The sequence below is a fragment of the Gossypium hirsutum genome, chromosome A02, assembly GCF_007990345.1.
Source record: "Gossypium hirsutum isolate 1008001.06 chromosome A02, Gossypium_hirsutum_v2.1, whole genome shotgun sequence".
Taxonomy (NCBI): Eukaryota; Viridiplantae; Streptophyta; class Magnoliopsida; order Malvales; family Malvaceae; genus Gossypium; species Gossypium hirsutum.
In genome coordinates, this window is record NC_053425.1 from 41,018,920 (window position 1) to 41,030,680 (window position 11,761).

Here is an 11,761-nt window from a genome sequence, read left to right on the forward strand (position 1 = left end):
GCTGCTCACACAAGCTGACGAGAATTTGCAACACATGCCTGATAACTCAGCCACGGTAGGACGTACGGACCATCACCCAAATCACATAACCCCTAATGACATGTCATTTGTATCTTAACCTATTCCTAAGGTTCAACCAAGATTTTACATTGCCGAATCTTTGTCGAACATACCTGTAGGATCGTGTTCAAAATAATTCAATAATAAAGCATTTAAAAACACATTTATATTAATGCTTATTAACATACGAACTTACCTTGATCGAAAAAATGATGAAATGGATCAACTAGTCTAATACTTTATTCTTTCCCCGATCTAGATCCAAACTTCACTTTTCTTGATATATATGTAATCAAATTTAACTTATTTAATTAAAATTCTATTCAATTTAACCCAAAATGCATACTATGCTACTTTACTCTTTTTCCCCTAATATTTCAATATTTTTACAATTTAGTCCTTAGCTCGTAAAATTACAAATTCATACAACTAGTTCCCTACCCATGCTAGCCGAATTTCCTTTATTGTCATAGCAGCCCATATTTTTCATTTATTTGACATTTCTACCACAAAATTTACACATTTCACAATTTAATCCCTAATTAGCAATTTTACCAAAAATCACTTTACAAATGTTGTTTATCTAACAAGAAATATACATTTTCTATCATCAAATATCAAAATACAAGTACATTCATTAATGGAAAAACCTTAAACCTTTAACGGTTCTGCAAATTAGTCCCTGGGCTAGCTAGATTAATCTGCAACGATTTCAAAGACATAGAAATCATTAAAAACCAAGCAAAAATGCACTTACATGCTCTAGTAAATGTTGGCCGAGTGCTCTTTCCCTTTCTCAACAATGGTGGACAGTTCTTAGGGTAAAAATATGAAGAAGATGATATTTTATTTCATCTTTTATTATTTACACAAACTTATTTTATCTAATTACAAAATTAACCTTAAAAATTTATTCAATTTACATACCAAGCCATTATCATCCACTATCTAATTATTGGGCTATTTACCACATAAGGACCTCCACATTAAGGTTCTATAGCTATTAGACACCTTTAGCTAATAGAACTTAAATTTTACTCTTTATGTGATTTAGTCCTTTTTTTATCAAATTGAGCACTCAAACGATAAAATTTCTTAACAAAATTTTCACACAATGATACTACCATGCTGTAGATATTAAAATAATAATAAAATAAATATTTCAACCTCAGATTTGTGGTCCTAAAACCACTATTTTGATTTGACTAAAAAATAAGTTGTTACACTTTCCAAGTTTTGGGGGTAAAGCAAATCTGTAAACTACAGGACCGACTCTTTCAATGATTTCATACAGCTCGATAAAACTTAGGCTCAACTTTCCCTTTTTTTGAAATGAAACACCCTCTTCCATGGTGAGACTTTTAAGAATACTCGATCCCCAACAACGAACTTTATATCTTTTCCTTTAAGATCAGCATATGACTTCTGACGATCTGATGCTTCCTTTAAACAATCTCGTATTATACGAACTTTGTCTTCAGTCTCACAAATGAAGTCTGTACCAACTAGCTTAGATTCACTCAACTCTGATCAATAAAATGGTGTTCTACAATTTCTTCTATATAAGGCCACAAACAGTGCCATTTTAATACTAGATTGATAGTTGTTATTATACGCAAATTCTACCAGCGATAAATACCTCTCCCAGCTACCTTTGAACTCAATAACATAGAAACGTAACATATCTTGCAGAATTTGAATTACCCATTCTGATTGCCATCTGTCTACAGGTGATACGTTGTACTGAAATTAAGTTTAGTGATGAGAGCCTCGTAAAGTTTACCACAAAATCTTGAGGTGAATCTCGAATCTCTATCAGAAATAATAGTTAATAGCACTCAATGCAGTCTAACAATCTTAGATACATACAAATCTACTAACTTCTCAAGTGAAAAATTAGTATGTACCAAAACGAAATGGGCTGATTTTGGTAGTGTGTTAATTATAACCCAGATCAAGTCTGGTTTCCTTGGTGTTACTGACAATCCCGAAACAAAATTTGTTGTAGCTCGCTCCCATTACCGTTCAAGAATAGTGACAAGCTATAACAATCTTGGCAGTACTTGATGTTCAGCTTTTACCTGCTGGCAAACTAGACATTTAGTCTCAAATTTAGAAATCTCACGTTTCATACCTGGCGACCAATACATTTCCTTCATGTCATTAAGCATCTTCGAGCTACCCCGAAGAATGGAGTAGCTGCTATGAACTTGTGATAAAATATCCCGCTTTAATCCAGAATTATTTGGAACATATAGCCGGTTATGGAAATACATCATACCATTTTCTCTTATAGTGAATCCTATAATTGAATCACTTTGGATCAACTCTGGTTTGGCCAATAACTTCGGGTCATCCTTTTGCAACTCCCGAATCTGCTAAAGAAATAATAGCCTAGCTTTGAGCTCAGCTATAGAAGAATCATCTCATTTCAAAGATAAACGCATATTCATTGCCCTTAGAGCAAATAATGATTTTCGACTCAAAGCATCCACAACTACATTAGCCTTTCTAGGATGGTAATCAATCATAAGGTCATAACCTTTCAATAGATCTAACCACTGTCCCTATCTTAGATTCAGTTCTTTTTACATCATCAAGTAATTCAGACTCTTGTGATCTATGAATATGTGACACTCTTCACCGTAGAGGTAATGGCGCCAAATCTTCATAGCAAAAACAATGGCAACCAACTCTAAGTCATGTGTCAGGAAATTCCTCTCATAAGGTTTCAACTAATAAGTAGCATAAGCTGTCACCTTTCCTGCTTGCATTATTACACATCCCAATCCACTTAGCGAAGCATCACTGTAAACAGGAAAATCTTTTCCAGACTTAGGTTGTATATGTAACACCCTAACCCGTATCCATTGCCAGAATAAGGTTATGAGGTATTACCGATCAAAACACAACATATAGCATTCATTCTCATACATCATTCAATACAACCACATTGTCCATTATAAAGACCTACGAGGCCATAAACATGCTTTAGAAATGGTTCGGAACTAAACCAATAACATACGATAATTTGGAAAACTTAAAAAAAATTTCATATAAACAGTGGTCACATGCCCATGTGAACAGGCCGTGTGCCTCACACGACTAGTAGACACACCCGTGTCTTAGGCCATGTGGAAACAGGGCACATCTACTGACTTGCATCACACGACCGAGGACACGCCCGTGTACCAGGCTATGTGAAAACTGAAGAGTGTACTAAGTTGAGTCACACGACCGACCACACGCCCGTGTGTCCTTTGGAATGGCCACACACGCCTGTGTGCTAGGCCGTGTGCCATTTAAGGGGTATACTGACTTATACTATACGGCCAGTCACATGCCCGTTTGTGAGAGCGTGTGGAGCATACTGATATCAATTCAACTTCAACACCAGGGGACACCGGCCGTGTAACCTAACCGTGGGTTGCAAAAGGCTGAGACGGGGGCCCGTGTCTCTACCTGTGTAGACAAAAATAGTCCGTTTGCAAAGCCAATTTGCCACCCTATTTGCATATACCTAAGCAAACTCAATTGGTACCATTTTAAGTCACAATTATGCTGCCAAAGTTCATCAACCAATACATAATTATACCATATCCATTTCAGCTAAATTCAATACTCAAATCCATGTTGTTTACCTGATAAAATACTAATCAGTTTATCTTGTTTTACAAAGCATAATTCACATATATAATTCATCTAACTAAACCAATTCAAATATACATAGTCACTTTAACCGCATTCATTCAATATAGGTCTATTACCAAACATCAAACTAGAACCATTGTACATTCATAAACCATCATCCAATTTATCAACTTATGCCAACAAAAATGGCCAAAATACACATCCATCAAACAAACCAAATTGACACAAGCCTATACATGCCATATACCATAAATACATAACTTTAAAAGTACCAAATAGATGATTGATAGTGCAATGAAGTCTCTGACGGTTCTCGGATCCGGGCTAGCTTCGTAGATCTATAAAACATCGAAAATTAAACAGAGTAAGCTATAAAGCTTAGTAAGTCCGTATGTGAACATGAAATAATCACAACATTCATTAGCAATTCAAAATAGATAATATCATAAACATTCAAAGCATCAAATCATGAGCTATGATAGAATTTATCCCTATTATGATTCATGATTTCTCAACTTCATCTAACTCGATACTTGAATAGTTTTTCGTACATACCTGTCCTGATACATTTTATTTCTCATTAATACTCTTACCAAACTGCTCTGGTTTACCAATGCTTACGATAAAAATTCATCGATTTTCAAATGCCATAGTCTAATTATGGTCTTACACATACATTACCAAGGCCCTGCCGTGGTCTTTCATTCACATGCCATAACCCGGTTATGGTCTTATTATTCGATTGCCATAGCCCGGCTATGGTTTTATTTGGCAACTTGCCTTACTCATTTCATACATTTAATTTAATATCACAACATTTATCCAATAGAATAATTGCTATCTCAATTTCATCCATCAAATAGATAGGTACACATTTGAGTTCAATTATACGAACTTACCTTGTATTCAGAATTGTCATATCAGGTCGACTACTCGATAACCTTACTTTTCCCCAATTAAAATCTGAATTCTTTTTTTCGTGATCTATATGAATTCAAAATTGACTTATTCAATCATATATTCTTTCAATTTAGTCCAAAAATACACACTTGGGCATTTTTACACATTAGCCCCTAAACTTACACATTTAATCAATTTAGTCCCTATTTAACAAATACACAAAATTCTCATAATTTCTTTAAACCCAAGCTTGCCCGAATTACATATAGGTTCCTGGTAGCCCAAAACTTTCATTTATTTTAGATTTCAATCCTTTAATTTACATATTTTACAATTTAATCCCTATTTGACACTTTTGTCAAAAATCACTTTACAAAACATGTAAAACTATTAGTAAACCTTCATAATCTATCATCAATCATCACATTACTCAAGCATTCAACAATGGAAACAGGTTAAATCTTTAGTAGTTTTGAAATCTAGGGTGCAAGCTAGCTAGAATACGAAGCTACGATCTCAAAAACATAAAAATCATCAAAAACAAGCTCAAAACACTTACCAATTAAGCCTTGCAAGTGCTGAACCCTAAAACACAACCATGAAGCTTTCTTCTTCTTCTATAATCAGTCAAAATATGATAATGAAGTATAATTTTAATTTTTGTTTTGTTTATTATATCATTTATTAACTATTTACTTTATTAACCTTTAATATATAACTTAAAATTCATTTAATAGTTGCCCAAAATTCTCCACGCATATTTAAAATGGTCTAATTACAACTTAAGGCCATCATATTTAAATGCCAAAGTGAATTGACATCTTTAACTAATAGAACGACACTTTTTCTTTTTACGCGATTTAGTCCTTTTTCTCAAATTGAGCAATTAAACGATAAAATTAGTTCATGAAATTTTCACACATATCAAATAACATGCTATAAACACCAAAAATAATATTAAAATAATTTTTTGACATTGAATTTGTGGTTTCAAAACCACTGTTTTGATTTGACTAAAAAACAGCCTGTTGTACTATAAAAACCGGAGCTTCCATCAACATTCTTTTTAACTGATCAAAACTCTACCGACACTCATCTGACCAAACAAATTGAACATTCTTCTATAGCAACTTGTTCATTGATGAGGAAATTATAGAAAATTTTTTAACAAAACAACAGTAGTAACCTGCCAGTCCCAGAAAACTATGTACCTAAGAAACATTCTTCGAAAGCTTTCCAATTTATAATGGCAAGGATCACTCGGATCCACACGTATACCCTCTACGAAAACCATGTGTCCATGGAAACTAACTTTTGGCAGCCAAAACTTGCATTTATTGAATTTTACATACAAGTGCTTCTCACGCAAGGTCTGCAATATTATTCTAAAATGTTGAGCATGTTCGGTCTCTATTTTGGAGTAGATTCATATATCATCAATAAACACAACCAAAAATCTATCCAACTAAGGCTAAAAAACCTTACTCATCAAATCCATGAAAGTCGCTTGGGCATTAGTCAACCCAAAAGGCATTACCAAGAATTCATAGTGTTCATATCGTATTTGAAAAGTAGTCTTCGATACATCACAATATTTTACCCGCATCTGATAATATCCAGATCTGAAATCTATCTTTAAAGTACTGTTGCATCTTTCAATTGATCAAAAAAATTCATATGACGTAATGGAAATTTGTTCTTTACCATTACCTTAGTCAGCTGTCAATAGTTGGAACAACGAAAATGTGCAAGTGTACACAAACGCAAAAAATAATAAAGTGACAAGTAAATGTCGAGTTATTGTACCCATAGGGATTGTGAAAAGAATTATTTATGAATGCTATTTAAAACACTTTGGTGAAGAAAAATATTTTGTTTGAAGAGGGTGATTAAAAACTAAGATTTTGAAACTGAGTAAACTAAATAAATAAATCTCAAATGCACGATTTCAGAATACAATTTTAATCAAGATGACATAATTGTGTTAGATTAATTACATTTCTTAACTTAGAATTATTAAACTCATGTTTGTATTGTTACGAATAAATTCACGAAAACTCGGTAATTTACTAACTTATGAACATACTCACCTACCAAAATCCATTCATCTCTTGACTATATCCCTATGTCAATTCAACCGATTAAACAAATCTTAATAGGCAAAATATGTTATTGCATATACATACTTATTAAATCAAAATAACCTCTTGTACATATCCCTATGTCAATTCAAACGATTAATTAAATCTAAATAAGCACATAAAAGACTACATGAGTTAACAAGGTATCCCTACCTTGAAACATTTTAATCACAATAATCTTGCAAGTTATGCAAGGCAAATGTATCGTTATATATCGTTGCTAATTTAACCCTCAGTTACCTTAGATGATTAAATATGCACTGATTAAGTACTGTGTCCATTGATTATAATTTTAGTCAATTTAAATAATTAATTCATTAGTTTCCTAACAATTGTAATGCAAGAATAACTTAGTCATGATTTTACTTAATCAAGCTTCTTACCATGGCCTATAACAACATAAACGCAATTTTAACAATTTAAGAAGAAGAAATGCAATCAACCTAACATGAATTAAATTCAAGCTAAATTGATTAAATTAACCATTTCAACAACATAAATATTCATAGACTTGTTCACCATAACAACAACAAAATTAAAAAGACAGGGAGCAAGAATCAAATCCTGTGTTTCTCAGTGGCTTGACTACTTTGCTCTGTTCTTTCTCCTCTGTTGTACTCGTCGACCAAGGTTGCTACGAGCACTTAACTGCTGCTCCAAATGGCTGATGAATGCCCCTTTTCTAAGAGGAGAAATTGGCAAGAGAGTAAGGGAATTTGGAATGGAAAAGAAGAGAGAAAGTGGAGAGAAGAGAGAAAAGATGTGAATGCTTGAGGTGCTTTTCAAATGACCAGCCTAAGGGGGTTTTTATAGCTGAAGAGGGCTGCTAAAAAGTAGCTAAAATTATCAGCCAAAGAGCCCTCCCTTGGCCGGCCACACATGTGGCAAGGTTGATAGTTTCAACTTTGCTAATTTAGGCTTGGGGCAAATCTATAAAGCCACCACTTGTGGAGGGGTTTGTTTGCAACTTGAACAAGTCTTCAAGGGCCTTTTTGAAAGCTAAATAATCAGACAATAAGCTTATTTGGGTCAGCATATGGACGGTTTTGGGCTGCCCACTTCTTGGTCGGTTCAGTTCACTCGATTCGGCTCAACTGGACCACTTTTTCAAAATTAATTAATAATAGTTTATTTAATCCAAATTAAATTGGATATAAATTAAAATTAATTATATAATGAATTAATACACATAATTGGATTGACTTAGGCTAAAAATTAATTCATCCCCGATGCCTCAAAAATCGCTTCTCGGTTTTGCGCTTCTAGCAATTTTTGCCGAGCCAATTTTTGCCCTTTGAGCAAATTTGTCAAAAATTATCAAAATTAATAAAAATTTATTATAAAATTAATTAAAATTCATTATGTTAATAATTTAAGTACAAAATAATTATTTTATAACATTTTTATATTTTTCGACAATAATTTTACCGAAACTGTATGAATTCGAGTTAAAAAGGGCATGAAAAAGTATGTATATTTTTGTGTTTCCAATAGTTTATACATAATCTCATCAAACCATCTTTCTTTTTTAGCCGTTTCACTAGATCTCGATGCTACTCACACAAGCTGTCGAGAATCCACAACTTATACAGGATTCTCAACCACCGAAATAGTCCATATCATTAAAACATAATATTTAATCATTTCATCACTTCACGTCTCAACCCAAGGCCAAATCACTTTAATCATTTGTATTACCAACTCTCCATTGATCCAGTATGCTTAGAAATTCCACAAATTAAATATAGAAATTATATGAAAAGAACCACTAATTATAAAATTTATAAATCCAAACTTACCAGGCTAATTTGTAGTAATAGCCAAGGTATAGGGATTACTCCGCTACTTTGTCCTTTCCTCAATTATCAACACGTTCATGATGAATTAAAGCTTTAAAGATAAAAGTATGAAACCCTAAATTTCTTCCTTTTTTCTACTTGTGCCATGAAGAAGATGAAGAAACAAGCCAAATTATTTTTTTTCATTTCTTTAATTTAATATATATACTTAGGTTATTTTCTAAATATCTCAAAGTTCTTAATTAAACATTAATTAATCTTATCCATGTAAATAAATAACCACGTTGATTCACCCATTACATCTTTATTGGATAATTTATTCATTTAACCTTTTTAAATTAGCAAACTCTACTTTTATAGCTTTTACGATTCAGTCCTTTTTACCTAATTTACTATCTAAATGCTATAATCTCTCAACCAAATTTTAATACTACACTAATGACCTTGTAAATATTTTAAATAAAAAAAATTTATGAACCGAAATATAAAATTTGTTGTGCCGAAATCACTGTCTCTAAAACAATTGAAAAATAGGCTCTTACATGACTCTTCCTATTGACGAAGCATAAGGAACCTTTCTCATGTTCTCTCTCTCTTCCACTGTCTTAGAATAGTCTTCCACATAGAGATGAAAGCTCAATACAGAGGGTCAATTTTTCATCTTATAATTAGTCATTGCATAACTTTCCAATATCTTGTCTATGTATGAAGATTAAGATAGTGCTATCACTTTGTTCCTTCAGTCCCTTAGGATTTGAATGACTAGAAAAAAAATTAGCTTCTCCCAAGTCTTTCATTCTAAATTATTGGGTTAACTACAGTTTAACCGATGACAATGTCCCTACATCATTCCCAATGAGTAGAATGTCATCGATGAATAGAACAAGAAAGGCCACCTTTCCATCCCTGTAACACACCTAACTTGTATTTATCGCCAAAATAGGGTTACAGAGCATTACTGTAAAAGTGTAACTTTAAAACATACATCTAATACATTAGCATAAAGATAGCATAAATCATTTATTTACATGATTATCGTCCCTTAATTAAGCATTTGAAGCTTTAAAAACACTTTAGACACAATTTGAGACTAAATTGGAAACATTTCGAACATTTAGATAAAAATTGGAAAAATTGAACTGTAGAGGTCACACGGCCATGTGGCCAGGCCATGTAACTTCTAAAATAGGGACACACGATCGTGCCCCAGCTTGTGTCCTCACCTATGTAACTCTCTGAGTTGGGTCACACTGATAATAATCTAAAATGCCATACTTTTATGTGTTAATTACATATATATTTGGAGTATGATCCTACTAATTTGGGATTTTTATGGTTTTTTATCTTGTAGGGACTAAATTGAAGGCAAAAGGAAGTTTGGGGGCAAAAAGCATGAATTTAAAGACAAAATGGGACAACATGAGAAATAGGGAAAAAATGGTGCCGAAAATACAAAGTGCAAAAGACTTGGGGCAAAAATTCAAAGAAGAGATTTATGAACAGAAGACTATTTAAATTAAAATTTTATTTTGATGATTATTATTAGGATTATTAAGAAATTATTCAGATTTAGTTTCAGACTATATTTTTATTTATCTTTTAGAGTTTAAATAGAAACAAATTAGGTTTTCTATTTACTATAAATAGGGGATGGAGTAACTTGAATATTCACTCATCATTTTCGGTAAAAAGCTCATTCCCTCTAAGGCTCTAGCCTTTTTGTTTCTTCTTCTTTCAATAAAATTTTATTCTACTACATTTGTGTTTCTTTTCCTGAAAGCATGAACCATTAAACTCATCTAACCAAACATTGTCGACTTCCCAAAAAGGTTCATGAGGCATAGAACCTGTCAGTATTCATCATTTCTCCACATTACGGGACTGGTGCTTCCGTCCATGTCCTTCCAAAAGTGATCTATTCATATTGTGCAAGGAACGACTGTTTTGTATGTTTTGGGAAGGTTTCATAGTTGGTTCGCTAACTTATTGCATCTGTGGATTTCGAGCCCAAGAGATGAAATGGCATGGCATTCACCATTGAGAAATGATGATCTAGTGTAAGACGGTCCCACAAAAGTGACGGTTGGCTAGAGTCAGGTTCCTCTCTAAGTGGAGCTGGTGGTCGTAGGCGTCCTTTTCCACTATAACTGGTTTATTCTATTATGAGAATGATCACCTAAAAGCCTAGGATTGAACCCAAGGAGGATCGAGACAACAAGAGGCAAGAATCCCTTTTCTCAATTCTGCTTATTTTCACAATTGTGATTTCAATTTATTTAATTTCAACTCATCCACATTTTTAATTTTGTTTTATTTTTTTCCCAGGTACGTCATTGGTTGTTTAATTTCATAGCAATAATGTGCAAGCATACACTGTCGATGCAAGTATAGTAGACAGATGTGAGTCTGTTGGATATCGATTCCATAGGGACGGGTGTCTTTTGTCTATAATATGAGGATAATTGTTGATGCAATAACTTTAAAAATAATAAAATAAAATATGATGATAATAAACTAGGATCCCTAACATGAATCTTCAGCAGAATACTAAGTGCTCACAAGGTATGAAAGTATAGGTGATTGTTGATGCAATAAAATTCAATGTATATCTTACTCAGCGTTACTCCTCTATTTAATCTCAGACTTAACCATGCATATTAACCTTACCTTCCGATGATTGAAGTATCGTTGTAACACCCCTTACCCGTACCCGAGGCTGGGATAAGGTACGAGGCGTTACTGGACAAACATACAAACATTAAACTAAAATACAGGCCATAAAATTTCATTCATATTTCAAAACTTTCATTCACTTACACATAGTCCCTTACTTGAGTCTACGGATCCCAAAACATACTTTAGAAAGGGTTCGGGACTAAACTGAGAACTTACGAAAATCTTGGAAATTTGATGCTTTAAGGTTCCACACGCCTGTGTCCCAAAGTCGTGTTCCATACACGGCTGAGACACATGGTCATGTCTCTGCCTGTGTGGAGTATACCTAGGCTATTTTCCAAGCTTTGGTCAACCTTAATCTCTTACACACTTATACATTTATACCACTATTATCATATTACCAAATATCTTCAGCTTAATCATCAAGCATTCATATTTAAAGCTAGATCACATCTTTATAAAATACCACAATTCAGATGCGCAGAATAACATGTTTGCCTGAAACATTTCAATTCAACTCCATACCCAACAAGC